The following is a 6000-nucleotide window of genomic DNA, read 5'->3' as shown; positions in this document are numbered from 1 at the left end:
TGAAAAATACTTTTAGAGAAGCTGTTAAAAGTGACCCCCGCAACAACAATACACAGCGGTGCACGTTTAAGCATATTCAGATACAGCCGGCGTAAAGTTGGGATACCGAAGGTGGCAACTTCACGGCTAATGTCTTTCAGTTCCTGTATTCAGGTTTCATATACCTTGCTCTCCAAGTGTCCCCATGGCAGAAATACACCTGTTGCTAGATCCGGCGAACGTGGTGGCCATAGATGTTTGCTGACAGTTCGTTCCTCAGTGAAGAGCCGGCCGAGGTGGCCGAGCGGTTCTAGGCGCTACAGTCTGGAACCGCGCGACCGCTACGACAGCAGGTTCGAATCCTGTCTCGGGCATGGATGCTTGTGATGTCCTTAGCTTTGGTTCAAACGGCTCTGAGCACCATGGGACTTAACATCTGAGGTCATCAGTCCCCTAGAACTTAGAACTACTTAAACTTATCTAACCTAAGGACACCACACACATCCATCCCCGAGGCAGGATTCGAACCTGCGACCGTAGCGGTCGCGCGGTTCCAGACTGAAGCGCCTAGAACCGCTCGGTCAACCCGGCCGGCGATGACCTTAGGTTAGTTAGGTTTAAGTAGTTCTAAGTTCTAGGGGACTGATGACCTCAGAAGTTAAGTCCCATAGTGCTCAGAGCCATTTGAGCCTCGGTGAAGACGTCATGGATTCGCTCCAAGGATACCTTAGACATGTGGCATGTTACCCCATGTTGCTGGAAGAGGCATTATTGTCTTTCATATTCAGTGAGTTGAGCAGAGAAAGTATCAAAAATTTCCATATTTGCCGGCCGGAGTGGCCGAGCGGTCCTAGGCGCTTCAGTCCGGAACCGCGCGACTGCTACGGTCGCAGTTATAAGTTGGCACAGTGGATAGGCCTTGAAAAACTGAACACAGGTCAATCGAGAAAACAGGAAGAATTTGTGTGAAACTATGAAAAAAAAAGCAAAATATACAAACTGAGTACTCCACGTGTAAGATAAGCAACACAAAGGCGAATGTGAGCTAAGGAGCGCCGTGGTCCCGTGGTTAGCGTGAGCAGCTGCGGAACAAGAGGTCATGGTTCAAGTCTTCCCTCGGATGAAAAGTTTACTTTCTTTATTTTAGCGTAGTTATGATCTGTCCGTTCGTTGATTGACGTCTCTGTTCACTGTAATAAGTTTAGTGTCTGTGTTTTGCGACCGCACCGCAAAACCGTGCGATTAGTAGACGAAAGGACGTGCCTCTCCAATGGGAACCGAAAACATTTGATCGCAAGGTCATAGGTCAACCGATTCCTCACAGGAAAACATGTCTGATATATTCTATACGACACTGGTGACGGCATGTGCGTCACATGACAGGAATATGTTGTCGACCCACTTGGCGAATGGATAAAAGAATTCTTCTACCTTGCCCGATTTAGGTTTTCTTGTGGATGTGATAATCACTCCCAAAAAGTGATGAAAATATAAGAATTTGTCACGTAAACTGAAAATAAAAAATTAAACTTTTCATCCGAGGGAAGACTTGAACCAAGGATCTCTCGGTCTGGAGCTGCTCACGCTAACCACGGGACCACGGCGCTCCTGGTCTCTAATTATCCTTGATGTTGCCTGTCTTGCGCATGGACTACTCAGTTTGTATATTTTGCTTATTTTGTTTCATAGTTCCACACAACTTCTTCCTGTTTTCTCGATTGATCTGTGTTCAGTTTTTCAAGGCCTATCCACTGTGCCAACTTATAACTAAATCTGAGGGGGGTGCGATGGGGAGGTTCCCTTGTAAGTTGCAGGGGACTGATGACCTCAGATGTTAAGTCCCATAGTGCTCAGAGACTTTTTTTTCATATTTGAGGGTAGTGTCAAAAAATATCGCTCCAATGATACGCGTTCCTGTTACACCGCAGCAAACGCCGATTTTTTCATCATGGAGTGATCCTGACATACAGTGTTAGGCTTCTCCGTTGCCCAGTACCTCGTTTTCTGTAAATTCACTTTACGGAAAGGTGAAACCGTGGTTCATAACTTACGATATAATCGAAAGGGTCTAAGAAACCATCGCTGATATTATTCAAAAGCCACGTGCGGTAATCTACACGTTTCTGTCATCCTCCCGTAATTGCTGACACGATATGTCTTCAAACTAAGTCTTTCCAATACCCGCTGGCAGCTCCTCTTACTTGCATGCGCCTGTTGAGCTAATTTATGTCTAGACTTCTTGGGACTCTGAATGATACTTCGCCGAAAGCCTGCAATACTTCTGGTGTGCGAATTGAAGGAATTCTTTGTCGTTATACATTTTGCACAGATTTGTAGGTGCGCCGATTTTTATACCGACTCCGTATTTCTCTGTTTGCTGGTACTCCTTTATACGAATACTTCAGTAACCACTTGTCCCTATTTTGCCGGGACAATCCCGATTTTATCCCGCATCCCGACGGCATATGTTTCTGTATGTCCACCTTTTGATAGATGGTTGCGGGACTTAGCTGTTCCATACAGGATGTCAAACACCTTTTAGACGCCCAGTTTCCAAATTTATTTTACTCTACTGGCCATTAAAATTGCTACACCAAGAAGAAATGCAGATGATAAACAGGTATTAACTGGACAAATATATTATACTAGAACTCACATGTGATTACATTTTCACGCAGTTTGGGTGCATAGATCCTGAGAAATAAGTACCCAGTACAACCACCTCTGGCCGTAATAACGGCCTTGACACGCCTGGGCATTGAGTCAAACAGAGCTTGGATGGCCTGTACAGGTACAGCTGCCCATGCAGCTTCAACACAATACCACAGTTAATCAAGAGTAGTGACTGGCGTATTGTGGCGAGCCAGTTGCTGGGCCACCACTGACCAAACGTTTTCAGTTGGTGAGAGACAGTCCATGCTGCTGCAAACGTCGTCGAACTGTTCGTGCAGATGGTTGTCGTCTTGCAAACGTCCCCATCTGTTGACTCCGGGATCGATCGAGACGTGGCTACACGATCCGTTACAGCCAGGCGGATAAGATTCCTGTCATCTCAACTGATAGTGATACGAGGCCGTTAGGATCCAGCACGGCGTTCTGTATTACCCTCCTGAACCCACCCATATTCTGCTAACAGTCATTGGATCTCGACCAAGGCGAGCAACAATGTCGCGATACGATGAACCGCAATCGCGATAGGCTACAATCCGACCTTTATCAAAGTCGGAAACGTGATGGTACGCATTTCTCCTCCTTAACGAGGCATCACAACAACGTTTCGGCATACATCGCCGGTCAACTGATGTTTGTGTATGAGAAATCGGTTGGAAACTTCCCTCATGTCAGCACGTTGTAGGTGTCGCCACTGGCGCCAACCTTGTGTGAATGCTCCGAAAAGCTAATCATTTGCATATCACAGCATCTTCTTCCTGTCAGTTAAATTTTGCTTCTGTAGCACGTCATCTTCGTAGTGTAGCAATTTTAATGGCCAGTAGTATAATTCAAGGGGAGCCAAAGACAGTTCTAGTTTTTATACACTCAGTGTAAAATTTGCGGTAAGGATTTTTCCAAATCTCACGACAGTTTTAACGGCGTTAAAAATCACGCAAATGGGAATCAACATAAAAAGAAACAGCTTTCGAGAAGCACGTCGAACTTAATGACAACTTTTTTCCAAAATGTAATTCAGCAGAAATTAACATAACAACTCTCGCTGAATTAACGGAAACAAAAATAACAGACCTGTGGCAGAACAAGTCTGAAAGTATAGTCAAAGCTGAGAAATTGCAGTGGCAGCTCTTAAATCTTGTGGTTATGACGGATATCCTAAAATTTACATCAGTATCGCTGCAGATACACTCCTGGAAATGGAAAAAAGAACACATTGACACCGGTGTGTCAGACCCACCATACTTGCTCCGGACACTGCGAGAGGGCTGTACAAGCAATGATCACACGCACGGCACAGCGGACACACCAGGAACCGCGGTGTTGGCCGTCGAATGGCGCTAGCTGCGCAGCATTTGTGCACCGCCGCCGTCAGTGTCAGCCAGTTTGCCGTGGCATACGGAGCTCCATCGCAGTCTTTAACACTGGTAGCATGCCGCGACAGCGTGGACGTGAACCGTATGTGCAGTTGACGGACTTTGAGCGAGGGCGTATAGTGGGCATGCGGGAGGCCGGGTGGACGTACTGCCGAATTGCTCAACACGTGGGGCGTGAGGTCTCCACAGTACATCGATGTTGTCGCCAGTGGTCGGCGGAAGGTGCACGTGCCCGTCGACCTGGGACCGGACCGCAGCGACGCACGGATGCACGCCAAGACCGTAGGATCCTACGCAGTGCCGTAGGGGACCGCACCGCCACTTCCCAGGAAATTAGGGACACTGTTGCTCCTGGGGTATCGGCGAGGACCATTCGCAACCGTCTCCATGAAGCTGGGCTACGGTCCCGCACACCGTTAGGCCGTCTTCCGCTCACGCCCCAACATCGTGCAGCCCGCCTCCAGTGGTGTCGCGACAGGCGTGAATGGAGGGACGAATGGAGACGTGTCGTCTTCAGCGATGAGAGTCGCTTCTGCCTTGGTGCCAATGATGGTCGTATGCGTGTTTCGAGCCGTGCAGGTGAGCGCCACAACCAGGACTGCATACGACCGAGGCACACAGGGCCAACACCCGGCATCATGGTGTGGGGAGCGATCTCCTACACTGGCCGTACACCACTGGTGATCATCGAGGGGACACTGAATAGTGCACGGTACATCCAAACCGTCATCGAACCCATCGTTCTACCATTCCTAGACCGGCAAGGGAACTTGCTGTTCCAACAGGACAATGCACGTCCGCATGTATCCCGTGCCACCCAACGTGCTCTAGAAGGTGTAAGTCAACTACCCTGGCCAGCAAGATCTCCGGATCTGCCCCCCATTGAGCATGTTTGGGACTGGATGAAGCGTCGTCTCACGCGGTCTGCACGTCCAGCACGAACGCTGGTCCAGCTGAGGTGCCAGGTGGAAATGGCATGGCAAGCCGTTCCACAGGACTACATCCAGCATCTCTACGATCGTCTCCATGGGAGAATAGCAGCCTGCATTGCTGCGAAAGGTGGATATACACTGTACTAGTGCCGACATTGTGCATGCTCTGTTGCCTGTGTCTATGTGCCTGTGGTTCTGTCAGTGTGATCATATGATGTATCTGACCCCAGGAATGTGTCAATAAAGTTTCCCCTTCCTGGGACAATGAATTCACGGTGTTCTTATTTCAATTTCCAGGAGTGTACATCCAATAAAGGATATAAAATGTATCCTATTTTAATTCATCACTTTTGCCATGAAGGCGGATGCCAAACAAAATTATTGGATATTTTTATTTGGATATCGTATGTGTCACGGCATCCAGTGCATTTAATAAGAACGCTAATTTAGGAAAAAATAGATCTCTGTTAACCCTGCTGATGGATAAAAAGCCAAATATATTTAAAGCTCTGAATCTGGTTCATGTTTTGAATAACGCATTCAAACACGCTATGAACCAATACTCAATGTGGAATCTGTTGTGGTTTTCGAAATTTACAGTCTTTTCTAATTTCTGCCTTAAGTAGGGAACATTTGACGAATTGCGTAATTGGAATGGACGGAGCTACATAAACATGTAGGCTAACTACAAGGCTTTCTTTGGCTACCGCTATACAAAAGATTTTGAAAGGTTACGTACCCAGTAATAATTTCCTATTTCATGTCGATTGGTAATGAATGTCCAAAAGCCATTATTAAGACATTTTTATTCGTTACAACAGACGACGAAAGCAACGTGGAATCGCATGTGTTTAGTATGACGTCTTTATACTTACATTTTTGTGCCAATGTATGCACAATGTTTGGAAAAAAAACACCTTGGCGTTGCAGGGCATGACTATCACTTCGACCCAATTAGTTCGAATTTTAGAAAATGTGGCAGAAGGTCTGGAAACAAGAATTTACGAAAATTTTTTGGGTCGTATTTATATGATGAGAAAGCTTAT

The sequence above is a fragment of the Schistocerca cancellata genome, chromosome 12 (genome assembly GCF_023864275.1).
Source record: "Schistocerca cancellata isolate TAMUIC-IGC-003103 chromosome 12, iqSchCanc2.1, whole genome shotgun sequence".
Classification (NCBI taxonomy): domain Eukaryota; kingdom Metazoa; phylum Arthropoda; class Insecta; order Orthoptera; family Acrididae; genus Schistocerca; species Schistocerca cancellata.
Note: the sequence above shows the minus strand (reverse complement) of the source record.